Source organism: Perognathus longimembris, chromosome 6 (assembly GCF_023159225.1).
Source record: "Perognathus longimembris pacificus isolate PPM17 chromosome 6, ASM2315922v1, whole genome shotgun sequence".
Taxonomy (NCBI): Eukaryota; Metazoa; Chordata; class Mammalia; order Rodentia; family Heteromyidae; genus Perognathus; species Perognathus longimembris.
In genome coordinates this window covers 16,561,184-16,575,909 of record NC_063166.1, presented here as the reverse complement: position 1 = coordinate 16,575,909, position 14,726 = coordinate 16,561,184, and the positions used below count along the sequence as shown (strand labels likewise).

The following is a 14,726-nucleotide window of genomic DNA, read 5'->3' as shown; positions in this document are numbered from 1 at the left end:
AGTACTATGCATGATATATGGAGATAATAGATATATACTGATGTATATTCTATAGAACACATTCTATAGAATATGTTGTAAATATAAATATGCATAATATATAATATATAAGATTATACACTAATATAATATATCTATTATATCTATATAGAGATATGAAAAGATAGAAGCATAACTATCAAGGCAATATTTTTCCAGCTCAGAAGCAATTAAACCTCAGGATAATACTTAACCAATTTCTAAGTTTCTCCGCAGAATGGCTTTCCCTAAGGGGAAAAGGGATCAGTAGATTTAGTGGCAGAGAACACTTTTTAAAAATTTTATCAGGTACTTTCTTCGATACTTCACATGTATTTCAATCCTCACAACTATCTTCAGTCAGTTAAAGATTGTTATATTTAAAGATTGTTATCTTTAAAGAAATGTTGGCTCAGAGAATTAGCTGGGAAAGCCAGAATTAGAATATGTTATTATTGAGTTCCAAAGTTCATGATATTTCAAATCCTATTAAGGATGTCAGGGTACTGGTTCCCTTACTTTTAAAGGGAATAGAATTTAGGACAGTGGCATTTCAATCAATTGGGGCAAGTACAGATATTCACTAATGGTACTGGGATTTCTGATGATTTCCTGGAAATAATGTAGTGTTGTAAATATCTCATATGTTATAACAAGGGAAAAGCAGATAAGTGAAAGTATTAAATATAAAATCCAAATGATAGATATCCAAATCTTCAAGTAATTTTGTTAAATGATTTTGTAAATAGGATGGCTATTAAAATTTAGCTACAAAGCCAAAAGATTAACTTTGGCTACAAGAAAACAATTTTGATGTCTAACTTATTGCAAAGCTCAAAGGCAAATAACAAGCTGGGCTAGTCTTCATGTGGTTTATATAACAAATTAGTGGAGGTATATTTAAGGGTCTTCTTAAAGTCCTAAGAGAAAAAACTGACAACTATGTAGAAAATTTAACAAAGGATATTTATAAGCAATTCGCAGAAAAGAGAATACAGATTCCTTTCTAACACAGAAAAATGCATCTGGGAAATGCCAAATACACCACTACAAAGGGATCATATTCACTCTTCAGACTAGGAAAAATAAAACCAATCAAATTCATTCTCTACTGGAGAGGAATTAACCATCCTCTCTTAAGTGCTAGAGAGAGGGTACGCTCTTGTAAAGTTGGATTTTTCCAGTACAACGTTTAGAGACTCCGAGGTCGGAAGTTCTTATTTGGGGGGGGGGGGGCACAGAGAACTGCTAGTGTGTTAAGGGTTTTAAAGGCAAATAGCGCATTGGATGAGTTTCTCTTGAAATACTAAAATCGTATTGTCGGGTAATGTTTATGCAAAAGAGGAAATGGATACATACTTGTGAGTAGGAGATTGAAAAAGAACCACACCTACCGAGAGTGGGGTTCGAACCCACGCGGGCACTAGCCCATTGGATCTTAAGTCCAACGCCTTAACCACTCGGCCATCCCGGTATACCAGGGCCTCGTTGTGCACGAATTATTTTATTATACCCAATGTATCTCTGCTGAAAATGCATCCCAGTTTTGTGGATTTAAAAAATACGAGGGTGATTATAACAGAGGAATGACTGCTTTCAATGCTTTCAGAAAACACTTTCCTCTTCACAGGATCACATCTGGGGATCTAGAGAAACCTTTATGTTTTTTGTGTTTTTTGTTTTTAAACTTGATTTGAAAAACCAGTTGTGGCAGAGCAGGTGAAGGCGGGGATCCCAAGGAAAACCTTCTTCGAACCTGAAATGGAAGGGGTTTCTCTAAGCTGTAGAATCCTCAGGAGTGCATCTCCTGCAGTATCTTGGATGTAGAAACAAGAGGGTGAACTTAGGAGTGTGGGAAAGGAGATTTCCAAACAGAATGGTGAAGGCAATTCCAGACTTTTGCTGCATAGAATAAAACTGTGAGATATAAAGAAATCACAATGGGCAATGAAACTTAAGCTAAAATTTAGAAAAAGATTTTACTATGGAGGCTGAAGTAGGTGGATTGTTTGTGACCAAAAGGAAAGCCTGGGCAACATGATTCTGCCTCAGGAAAAAAACAAAAAAACAAAAAAGCGACCTCCCCCAACAAACAACAACAATAAAGAATTGGTTTTCATTCAAAAATTTAATCCGGAATGATGTCAGAAATTGTAGTCCAAAAGCTAACTGACACTGTAAATGTTTTAAAAACCCAGGAAGAATTCAGGCAGTCTCTACACAGGAAACAAAACGAAACAAAACAGTGTGGTCCTACTCACCCTTCACAGGAAGCCCAGGCTAGGCAAGAGCTTATTTTCAAGAGGCTTTTGAATGTTGTTTTGGTTTTTAAAAAAACACCTTGGTAACATTTTTCCAAATCTAGAGTTTTTTGAGGGCTGGGGGACATATACTATGTTGTAAACACTCACATCTGTATTGTTGCAACAAGAAAGCAAACAAAGACAACACAGCTCTACTAATGAGGGAATGTGGCTGCCTCATCTGCTTATATGTTGGAGACAAGTAATTTTTACGTTAGATGTCTGCATATTGAAATTTAGAAAAACCTATTTGAGGATTTCTATCTAAGGAGTAGTACCAAGGAATCTTATAGGCACCTCTGCTTGATTTACACAATGCCACCCTGAACATTGAGCCAATATTGTAAGGAATCAGACCTTGAGAGGACATATGTATTTTGCATGTGGAGTCATTAGGGGCCAAAAGTCAGAGGAAACTGTGGATAAAATATAGGGATTACATGTCTGTAATCTCTGGTAGTCAGGACGCAGTAGTAATGGAATTTCAGTGCAAGGTGACTCCAGGGAAAGATAGGACACCATCTGAAAAATAAACTAAAGAAAAAGAGACTGGTGATATGGCTCAAGTGATAGAATACTAGGTCAGAGCAAGGCCCTGAGTTCAAATTCTAATACTACCACCAGAAAATGTATACATATATGTGTATACATACACACATACACACACACACACACACACATTCATCCAGGACACTCCCATCTCTCACTCCCTAAGGGAACAGATAAAACAAGAGCTTAGGCAGACTAATTTCTAGGTGTCAAGAGATGTAATGATTCTCAACAATGTCTCTTCTTGGCCAGAGTTCATAATCTAAGGGTATTTTGGGGGTATAGAGCAATTTCCTGAAGGTGGATGGACTCCCAGGCCCTGTATAGAAAGAATGCTCTTTTCTGGTTTTGAATCAGATAAACAGGTTTGTCATATCCCAAAGGAATCACTGAAATGAGAACCTCAACAGAGATGGAATTTTGTAAAATAACAAAACTTAACAAGAATCTGTGGCTTGTAGGGCCTTGTGGCTTAGCTGGTTAAAGCACCTGTCTAGTAAACAGGAGATCCTGGGTTCAAATCCCAGCGAGGCCTTTTCAGTGTTAGGCTTTTAAACTCTCACTTTTAAGCAGATTCTTCAATTGATGAAGGCATATTCAACTGGTTGAAGATTTATACCTAATGAGGCAGTTAGACTTGTCTTAACACTTGAGGCACTTTGTAGAGAACATAGTGGTGTGATTCAGAAATACCTGTCATAGGCTGTGCACAGTAGTTTAAGGGTATTTGCCTAGCATGAGTGAAGCCCTTCCCACATTCAATTTCCAAGGAATTGACAAGCTTTATGCTGGAAATCTATCATATAGTTACTTTCCACAGTTCCTAAGTGTTAGGAAAATGGAGGACAATGGAAAAAGAGTAGGTTGGACTTGATTATAAACAGGTTAGGACTGTTGGTTGCCAGCGAGGGAGACGGACCTTCCTGCAGATTTGGAGGTTGTGTGAGGGACTGGATTTGGGGGCCAGGTTTATATGGGGCTTAAGAAGGAAGCAGAAAATTGAAAATGGGCTATGGTCTCTTGGGGGCCCAGGGCCGTGTCCTTGGCAAGGTCTACAGTGGAATGCTCTGTAGTCAGGGGGCATTTGGCTGAGCCCAGGTGCGATGGCTAGCCTACCCGCAAGCAGGTGATGAAGAACCTGGTGCTTTGCTTGACCTGTGGGAATAAGGTGGGAGTCAATCCTCCACTAAGAAACATACATTTAATATTGTTGTCTTTATGACAATTCAGAAAGAAGGTAAGAAAAAAGTAATTGAATGTTGTGATATTTGTTTTTCTTTGTAGGATTCTCAGAACATCACTGAATGATTAGAGTAGAGGAGGAATAGGATGGCATCTTAAAGATAAAAATGATTTGTGATCAAACACCAAGACAACACACACACACACACACACACACACACACACACACACACAACCAAATAAAAGGATGAAGGCACATGAGCCCTGAAGCCACAGATAATTTCTCAGACAAAAGATTAAAAGGGCTGGAAGCCAGGCCCTGCTGGCTCATGCCTGTAATCCTAGCTACTCAGAAGAATGAGATCTGAGGGTCATAGTTCCAAGCCAGTCTAGGCAGGAATGTCTGTGAGACTTAGCTCCAATTAATGTCCAAAGTAGACCTATGGCTCAAGTTGTAGATCACCAGCCTGAGCAACACACACACACACACACACACACACACACACACACACACACAGTTTTATGTTTTATCTGCTCTTGCTTTTTTGTTATTCTAGAACATTATTTTCAAAGAATTACATTCTACCAATGCTTGTCTTTATCCTTACTATTTTGCACAACATTGTTGCCTGTGGTATTACTGTCAGCTTCTTGCTTGTTTGTCTCTGTAAGGAATGATGGAATTATATGAGTACTCTCTGTATCAAAGTTTGAAACATAACTTGCTGCTTAGGTGCAAAATGAAAGTGTCTCTTGTTTAAAAAAACAAGAATTTAAAACCAGTAATAGGAGAAAACCAAATCCTTGGTCTTGATATGAATGGGAGGGTAGCTAGCACGTGACCGTGGTCTTATTTGGGAATTCAATCATTTGAAAAAAGACAGATCTAAAATGATGATTAAGTGTGTATGAGGAACACTAATTAGAGGCTTGAAAACTTAAATGAGAAATGTATTTCTTCTCTAATTCCAGTCATTTTCTCACGTAGCTTCCAAGTTCAGTTAAATGGCACTGAGACTGGGGTACTTCCGCAGAACAGGTCCTAAACGTCCTGTTTCCTATTGCTGGGGGCTTTTATTGTCTGCACAGCTCTCTTTCTTCTCTAGATCTTTTGCATGGGCTGTGTCTTTACAGGAAAAGGATGTCAATAGGAAAAGTATGAACGTTAGTTATATTAGGAAAAACGCTGTTTCCGCCCGGTTTCGAACCGGGGACCTTTCGCGTGTGAGGCGAACGTGATAACCACTACACCACGGAAACCCCTCTTGGTAGCTCGTCCCTCCCGTGTGAATCTAAAGCATTTTGTGTACATTAGTGCCAGTTCCTGCAAATTTAAGGCTTTGTATTTAGGAATTTTACCCAACCAATGTTTTCACAATTTAAAATCGGATAAAAGAGCAGCACCACGGTGAACTTAGAAGCAAATGATAGAACAACAAAACCTCAGGGTCCAGGCCTAGGCTCTGAGCTCAAGCCCCAGGACCGACACACACACACACACCCACACACACACATACACACACACACACATCAACCCTTCATACTTGTGAAATAATGAATGGTTTGAGAAACTTGCATTTGATTTCCTTCTCTCCCTCCCTCCCTTCCTCTCTCCTTTCTTGTGCCTGTACTGAGGCTTGAACTCTGGGTCCGAGTGCTATCCTCGAACTTTTGTACTCTACCACTTGCTCTAGAGAAAGAAAGCAGTATCAGGCACAGTGTCACTGATGAAGTCCAGAGTTCTTAGGGCCATTACAAGTCCTGGGTGTAACTGATGTGAACATTTCTCCCATAAACTTTGCACCCACTGCACAGAGGCTATTTAGGACTGGCTGCTGAATAGGCATGGCCATTCATTGTCCATTTCAGAGCAATGCTCTCATCATCACCATCTTTCAGGTAACTCTGATATACAGGTAGCTACTTTTTCTTAGTATATTGCCTTTGTCCAAGACCCCCAGAAACACCACCATTTTCTAAGGCTTCTGCCTCCATACTATAGCTTGGAGTTATGAACAGAATTACATCTACCAAAATTCCTATGTCCAAACCATAACCCTTGAGGTTAAAAGCTCCTATCCCAAACATAATCACCTCAAGGGTTATAGTTTGGACATAGGAATTTTGGTAGACGTAATTCTGTTCATAATTATATTCCAGTCCGACTTCTTCTTAAAGCAGGTACGACAGGCAAGCAATATGGAACTGGGACCTGCTGACAAGTTACCAGCTTGTTTTGCTACTCTTTTAACTACAACACCCACCAGGTAATGAGTATGTGTGTAAATTTACTTTGGCCATCAGCCTGGGAAAGCTTGCTTTTGACACGCTGCCTTGACCCAGGGCTGCTGGCCTGTACTTGTCCCCAGAAAATGACTGCTTGGAAGAGAGCTCTGATCACTTCTTTAAGGTGGAAATGAAGCACCCATCCTCTTTCCTAGATGTCATGTGGGAGGAGTCACACTGTACTTCCAAAAAAAGCAGCAGGTGAGACTATTATTTTTCATAATCAGCTGTTCCCCGTATACATGGAAGAAAGGGATGTGTGAAGCAAGGGCAAAGAAATGTCCAACTGGTGTTGTCACTAGGGATCTTTGCTGCTGGTGGGATGGAAACACAAGGCCTGGCTTCAGTTCTGGATCTGGGAAAGTGATTATTCCTCCTCTGCTCACTCTACCTGCAATCTCCAATCCTCCATGCCAGAATCTGTTCATTTCTTTGCCACTCTCGTTATGAGAAATGTCCTAGGGCACAAGAATTTTTCTTCCTAGCCTTGGGCTGGGGTCCTAGCTCAAACAGTAGAGAGCTTGAATTAGGAGGACCTGGGTTCAATCTCCAGTACTATAAACAAAGAAACATTCTTGCCTAATCGTGCTCATTTATTTACTTATTTTTAAATTTACTTTATTGTTGTTTTAGAAGAACCATACAGCAGGGTTACATTTACATACTCAGGTGAATTTCCTTTGGCACAGTGTCATCTGTTCCCTCATTCTTTCTCTGCTCATTTATTTTGTTTTCTGTTAAGTACTGGCTTCTCCTGAAGCCATTAATTCCTCTAAAATTTATCCTTAATCTTTTCTTCAAAGGGTTTGCTCCTTTAGCTATTAGAAATGAGGTAGCATCCTGATAAATATGGACATTGGCAGGTGAAGAATCTCAGATGTGCTCCAATGTCTTCAGCTGTGAAACAAGAGGAGCCTCATCCAAATTGCTAGAGGTGAGCAGTAGCTGAGGTAAGCTCTGGGTACTACTGTGACAAGGACCCTGCCTCTTTCTTTCCCTTCTCCAGTAAAGGAGGCCCAAGCATCACAGCACCTTTGAAAGAAAAATGGCAAATCCCGTATGAAGAGCAAAGGAGAGGTTCTGGATTTTCCACCCAAATCTTATCTGACAGAAGTTGGGTTTGGGTACCTGATGGGAGCAGCTAATAGAATGAGGTCTGCAACTTGAGTGAAAAATTCAGAAGGAGGTGATAAATCTCATCTATGTCTTTATATCTGACTTTCCATTCGTCCATCCATTCGCCCATCCATCCATGTGTTCTATGTGGTGGTTAGTTTTATGTTATAAAATATTTCACACTAAGGATTTTAGATACAAAGGTCTCAGGTCCATTCCTGGTGGGACCTGGTTCAGTTTTGCTCAGGAACCGTCTTGTCTACATGAATCATTGCAGCTACTTTTCTCATGCTTTTCTTCTATAAATTCTTCCTAATATATCTGCCTTAGTGTCTCTACCTGGTTTTTGGAGAAAAGAACAAGAAAATCCAAACGGAATTGCTGGTGTGTTAATGACCACCAACCCCATGTCTATCCTGGGACTGGAAAAGTAAAACTTTAATGAAAATAAAGTGTGAAAAGACAGGAAGCGGAAGTTTGGGCAAGAGGAAAGCTGTGGAAGGGCCATTGCCCAGTAGTAGAGGATACAGTGTCAAAGGTCTCTGTCTAGGTCATTGGTCTGAGCAAGCCCATTTGGGCTGTGAAAGCTGTCTGCCCTTCTCTTGGGGCCATGACTGGCTACACTCCTCCATAAAGACCGCCTTACTTTGTACCTTCCTCCTTTCTTTCCAAGTTTGGGTTTCTGAATGCCTTGTTCAACTTACCCTGGAAAAGATGTCACATTTTGAATCATCTCTGATAGAGTAGGGAAGCGCAACTTGTTCAGGCGGATAGTCTCCTGCTTCATGAGAGAGAAAGAAATGAGATAAAGAAAATAATATTGGAAATGGATCTTTCCATGATAAGGATGTAATTCGAGCTGTATGGGGCGCCAGCAGAGTGGCGCAGCGGAAGCGTGCTGGGCCCATAACCCAGAGGTCGATGGATCGAAACCATCCTCTGCTATGTCTTTTGCCATGTACGACTTCTCCGGTCTACTTTACTTCCAAGATGTAAAGCAATTAAACCTCTGTGGCTGTATCTCATTTTCAGAAATGTGAATGATGTTTTTGTTTTCTTCAGATGTTTACGTAACTCCCTTTTTAATAATTTTAAAGAGAAGTAGATCCTATTTGGGATGAGAAAGCGACAAATTTTAGTTTCCTCCAACAAGTTAACTTGTATCTTCTTCTAAATAAAATATATACCAAGGGGAAATGTGATTGTGATTGTGTAGTTTCTTGCCTCTACAGGAAAAAAAAAAAGCATGGATTGTTTTTGCTCAGGAATTGATAACTGAATCAATACTATGTTGCCTATTTACTTGGGTGAGAGTCAGCTGCTTCTTTTACTCCTTTGTTTATTCCTATATATGATGTCAAGTTAAGTCATGTAGTGAATTTTCTAGCTGAATCTATGTTACAATAACTTTGGAAGACATCTCCTTGTAGTTTCTTCCTACGTACACAGACTAGATTCCTGGGAGTGTCACAAGAAAAATGAAACACATAGAGACCATTGGAATGCATTAACTAAAACTTTGTGCATTAGAATTCCATGGACAAACTCAGAAAACAAACAAACAAACAGAAGTCTTACTGATATACTTGCCCCCAAATTGAGGGAAAATTGCTAGTTGAGAATAAAAAAGGGAACAGTGGACAAATACAGCCAGAATGCTCATTGTACATAGGTGATAAAGTGGCAAATGTGAAATGAGTGGGGGAGCAGGGCAGACCGGTAGGAATAATGGCAAGGTGACTCTAATCAAAAAGCATTGGACACTTAGATGGACATGCTAAATTATAGTCTTCCTATAAAACCTTTAGAAATTCAGGGAATAAAAATGAATGTTACTGGTATAAATACTTTAACGAGTTCCTATTCCACAACAAGAAAATATAAATACTGAGAATTTACTGTATAAAATATCAAAAGGGGCCTGGGAATATGGCCTAGTGGTAGAGTGCTTGCCTCATATACATGAAGCCCTGGGTTTGATTCCTCAGCACCACATATATTAAAAAAACAGAAGTGGTACTGTGGCTCAAATGGTAGAGTACTTGAACAAAAAGAAGCCAGGGACAGTGCTCAGGCCCTGAGTTCAAGCCCCAAGACTGGCCAAAATAAATAAATAAAATATATACCTAAAGAAAAGAACCAATAAAATGTGCATGAAATGGAACTGTTTTATTCTTTATCATGCTGAGAAATACACTTTTATTTGGAGGTCCTTGAAATCAGTAATCATTTGCAACTTATTTGATCACCAAAAAGTAAACTAACTTTAAATGTCCATAACTGATGAGAGTGGTTGAATAGACTGTGTCATATAAACTCAAAGGAGAAATATGTAGTTACCAAGTTTCCAGAAGATGATGTCAAGTGAAAAAAAAATCAGAAAAGCATACATTCATTTTTATTTCTGAAAAGAAATCATGGGAAAGACAAGGCAAAAAAATCTTAAAGCAGTTCACCTTAAAAGGTGGCAGTTTTTTTCAGAGGAAAAGTAGTATAATTGGTATGGAAAGGATATCTTCCCGAGAACATTTTCTTGGGTATATGTTTTGAAAACATGCAAATGTTCATCTCTGAAAGTAATTCTTAAATGAACCAAAACTAGGATTGCAAACAAACAGAAGCAAAAGAATTCAGTTCTGTTCCATATCATGACTATCTGCAAAGAATATGACTGTCACTGGATGCAGGTGAGGGTTAGTGAAGTTTCTCTTTAAATGTAGGAACGCTTCACTTAGGGTCCTTAACTTTGATCACAGAATAAGAATTTCTGGACGAGTCACAACAGTAAGAAAACTCGGCCGAGCTTTATTAAGTATGCATGCAAGCAGGCAGACAGCAAACAAACAGAAGGGAAGGGGCACACTCTCGAGTGTGGGTGCTTTCACAGGGAGATAGAAACTCACAGCTCTTTGGCTGTTGGGGATATTTTTGTGGGAAAGGTATGGGGTCTGACTTTAAGGTTATGCAAAGACAGGTGTTTTACCTTTTGCTCTATCACTCCTGGTGTTACTTTCTAAGTTTCTGGATGTTTGGGAGCATTTCTTCCCGGAAAGAATGCATCCTGTCATAAAACCCATCCCTATCCTTGAGATAAGGAGGTGCCCTGTTTGCTGCATTTTGGTTAGAAAGTTGCTTAAGTTTTGGGGAGCATTTTTCTCAGGAAGGCATACATCCTGTTAGATAAATATTAATTCTTGGGGGGAGGAATGCACCCCCCAGGAAGGAATGTATCCTGGGGTCTCTCTTTGAAGCAAAGATAGTGCTTCTGTTTCAAAATACCATGTTTCTGAGTCGCCTTTACAAGGCCTCAGTTTCCCCTACTCTATCTGGTTTCGTTTCCCCTAAAATTACTTTCATATGAAAGGAAATACATGGAGGAATAGCTCCTGTGTTCGCTTTAAGCTCACCATACTTTATTTTCCTTAATCTATTCGGCTTTGTTTCCCCAAAATGACTTTGGCCCCATATTCTTGAGGGAAGTAAATGGACAAGCTTTAAGCTTGAGTCTTTGAATTCTGGGAAGCTATTTACCTCATGTTTCCTAGGCTCTCCTGCCTTATGACCTGGTGGGCATAGCTGTACTCCTGGAAAGTTGTGGGATGGAGTTTGGTTGAAAATTGCAACCCCAGCCTTTAATTCTTTCTTGGTAATAGATGGGCAAAGTGCTTTTGAAACTAGTGCAGGGGTATAAATTAAAGCAAGTAAGCAAATATACTGACATTGTAGAGCTAAGCATGTTAGTATAAAAGAAGGAACACATACACTTTAGAATGGAGGGATGTGAGAATTTTTCAGCAATGAGTTAGTGTTGGAGGTTTGGGTGTGAACTCATGAGTTCTAAAATGTTTATACACGTATATAGGACACACACTGCATTTGTTATGCCCAGATTTTGGGGTCCCCAAAGACCACCAAGGAGCCGAAAGCCGCTATAATTACATGAGAGTCTTTATTGCAAGCTCGAGCCTGGGCTCACGATGGTCACCTACACAGCGGGTCTGAACCCAGAGCCCCGACCCTCCATTCAGCAGGGTTATTATAGGGTTTGGGGGAACATTCCATGCGTCACATCATCACACAGAAAATCATGTCACACCGAGGGAAAACCATAAAACCGCATAGCAACTCGCAGCAAATCATTTCATATCGCAGGAAAGTTATAAAATAATTCTTAAGAATGATTGGCCTAATAAATGGCGGGAACAGGCCTGGTGAAGGTGATTGGCTAGTTTATGGGGTTCGAAATGATTGGTTTAGACAAATGATCTGGATTGGGTCGCTAGGGTGTCTCCAGAGTTATCCTTAGCTTGAGAGGACATCTGGAATTTCAAGTATTTCCTGTTATCTCTTGATCTGGGTTGGGTCGCAAGTGTGGCACCTTCCTTAGCTTGAAGGGACACGTTAACCATGTTTCAGGAACACAAAACACACTGGCCACACTTCAATACATTTCCTTTGTGTCACAATGGCTGAAGCATTCTAACTTTAACTGACCTCTGGTCAAATGAAGTCTCTCTGGCTACCTTCATTATTTTAGACTGCATTTTCACATTGACATGTTCTGCAGTTATTCCAGGAAGCTTCAGGGCCTGGTCAGGCCCAAGCTACAATATGGAGGTGCAATGGCTGCTCAGGTTCTTCAAAACTGTAATAGGGAGGTCAGATCTGGCCAGTGCCATCATTAACTGTGGAGGGGCATCAGATTGACTCCAGGTCCGATTAGAGCAGAAGCCAACTCCATCTTCACTAAGATCTCCCCCGCCCTATCCAGGGAAGTTCACCTTCGCTGTGATAAGATTGTGTAAACTGCTGGACCACCTGAGTTGTGGAACATTCAAGGAACGTTCAAGGTTAAACCCATGCCCTCCTATGAGTAGGGTATCCACCTGCATCATGTGAGCCCCGCCAAAATGTAATGGGGACCCCCCAAGGGAGGGGCCCACAATGTAATGGGGTCTGAGGGTGGGGGAAATCCCCTATCCCTCCAAGAGTCCACCACTCAGAGACAGTCTCAAGTAAAAGGATGGATTTATTGGGGAAGTAAAAAGTATACTGACCGGCCAGGGTCACCGCCCAGACTCCGGAGCTGGAATGGCAACAGTAAAAAGCAGGTTGGCCCGGCCAGGGCCGCATCCCAGACTCAGGAGTTGGGACCATGCGCCCCGGGCCACACTCAGGGTTGGGTTATAAAGACAAACACCACATGGTCAAGCCTGTCACACGCAGGTGGCCAATGAGGTTACAATACTTACAGAGCATGCCAGGTCACACACAGGTGGCCAATGGGGTTATAGTCTGTTTCACAGTATCTGTTTGAACCAACCTATCATTCTAGTTAGAGTTGGCACATGGATTTGGCGGGGCTCACATGAAGCAGGTGGATAACCCTACTCATAGGAGGGCTCAGGTTTAACCTTGAACGTTCCTTGAATGTTCCACAACTCAGGTGGTCCAGCAGTTTACACAATCTTATCACAGCGAAGGGGAACTTCCTTGGATAGGGTGGGGGAGATCTTAGTGAAGATGGAGTTGGCTTCTGCTCTAATCTGACCTGGAGTCAATCTGATGCCCCTCCTCAGTTAATGATGGCACTGGCCAGATCTGACCTCCCTATTACAAAACGACTAAAAAAATCATGAAATATGGGATTTACGGTACTTATATAACACAAAAAAACTAAAATTTTGTTGGAAATTGATCACCTAGTGGAAGAGAGATAGTCTTCATTCCCTTCTTCCTATCTGGCTCATATGTCTCCAAGTAATTTCTCCCGACTGAAATGAAAATAATCACTAACAAAATTGAACTTTGAAAGTAAAAGGCTCAGGTCCCACCGAGACTTGAACTCGGATCGCTGGATTCAGAGTCCAGAGTGCTGACCATTACACCATGGGGCCACTGGGTGGCCTTCTATATAAATGTTTTGATGAACGTATATTTTTTTCTTCATTATCAGATCATTTTGCTGTTAGGAGAATCATCTTCTCCGGAGCGATATTCGGAAGAAGCAGGAGGGTTTTTTGTTTTTTGTTTTTTAAGTCACGGAAAAGACTACGCAATACGGAAACAAGTATGCCTGGACGACAGGGAGAGGGGACCCCGAAGTCCTGAGAGCCTGAGGGGCTAAGGGGGCGGGTGGGGGGGAGGGAGGAGGAGAAACGGCGGATCCCTGCCCCCCCCCCACCTCCCTCAATCTCCGGGGACAGGGCCTCCCCCCGCCCCCATCCTGAGGAAGGGCAGGAGAGATTCCTCGAGGTCCAAAGTTCCCAGCCATGCCTTGCTTTCACAATAGGAACGCGCCCCGTGATGGCTCCGTGGGTGTTCTCAGTCTTCATCAAGTGCAAATTCCTCCCGCTGTCCGTGGGGTGGGGAGCGTGATAGACGTAGTAGCTCCCACAGGAACTTAGTAGCGAACCTTCAGGCATTTCTTCATAGCAGAAAGAAGACCCGGATCTGGTCTGAGAAGTTGACCCCCATCCCATGACAGCAGGTTGGGCTGCCTCCCTGGTGACCTGGCTGGCTCCAAGGGCAGCGCCCTCGTGTGGTCACAAAATGCGACGCCCCCACCCGTGAAAAATCCCCGAAACCACCAATCTCTCCTTTGCAAATAGCAGGCCTTTTGTGTGGGCTCCTTGATCCTGGAAAAGGGCAACTCTTGCTGTTGTGCTCGCGTTCAGGACCCCCGAAAAAACCACCAGAGACCAACACCGATGTAAACAACAAAGAGTCGTTTATTGCGAGCTAGCTCGGACCTCCGCTGATGACACTCAGAGGTCTGGAGTCACAATCTAGCAGTCTTTTTATATCATGAAACAAACAACTCTTAAGCAATCTGGGGAAACTTCCACACAGTCAGGCATATGTTTGATTAACAATACATCACACTAAGCAGGCAGAGGGAAATAGGCTAATCTTATCTATAGTTAACTTTGTTAGCAGAGGGCCATAGTTAACTATCTGTTAGCAGAGGGCTATAGTTAAACTTTGTTAGCAGAGGGCTAAACCGCATTCTTAAAGTTAAACTTCAATCTCTGTTTATATCTAACACATACATCCTCCGTTTGAGACATTCAGCAGTTTTTCTCAAAAAAAGGTTGTGCAGGTTTTCTGTGTAACTTCCTGATTTAGGGGAGAGCAAGCTTAGATTTTTAAGATGGAGTCACTTAGGCCTTTTCATTGCCATAGGGAGCGAAATAAAACTACAGGAGAAAAATTAAACCGTCAAACCCCTGGTGGACAAAAACTGTACAATCATATTGTCCCTCAGTGTAA

The 14,726-nt window shown here is 41.4% G+C and overlaps 5 non-coding genes across 5 annotated transcripts; 2 read left to right on the top strand and 3 right to left on the bottom strand.

Moving 5' to 3' along the window:
• Positions 1 to 1,409: 1,409 nt before the first annotated feature.
• On the bottom strand, positions 1,410 to 1,492 carry Trnal-uaa. Its single transcript has one exon. It is a non-coding gene; the product is annotated as a tRNA-Leu (tRNA).
• A 1,839-nt stretch (positions 1,493 to 3,331) lies between these two features.
• Trnat-agu lies at positions 3,332 to 3,405 on the top strand. The gene has a single exon. It is a non-coding gene; the product is annotated as a tRNA-Thr (tRNA).
• A 1,834-nt stretch (positions 3,406 to 5,239) lies between these two features.
• Positions 5,240 to 5,312, bottom strand: Trnav-cac. The gene has a single exon. It is a non-coding gene; the product is annotated as a tRNA-Val (tRNA).
• A 3,015-nt stretch (positions 5,313 to 8,327) lies between these two features.
• Positions 8,328 to 8,399, top strand: Trnam-cau. The gene has a single exon. It is a non-coding gene; the product is annotated as a tRNA-Met (tRNA).
• A 4,880-nt stretch (positions 8,400 to 13,279) lies between these two features.
• Trnaq-cug lies at positions 13,280 to 13,351 on the bottom strand. The gene has a single exon. It is a non-coding gene; the product is annotated as a tRNA-Gln (tRNA).
• Between the last annotated feature and the right edge of the window lie 1,375 nt (positions 13,352 to 14,726).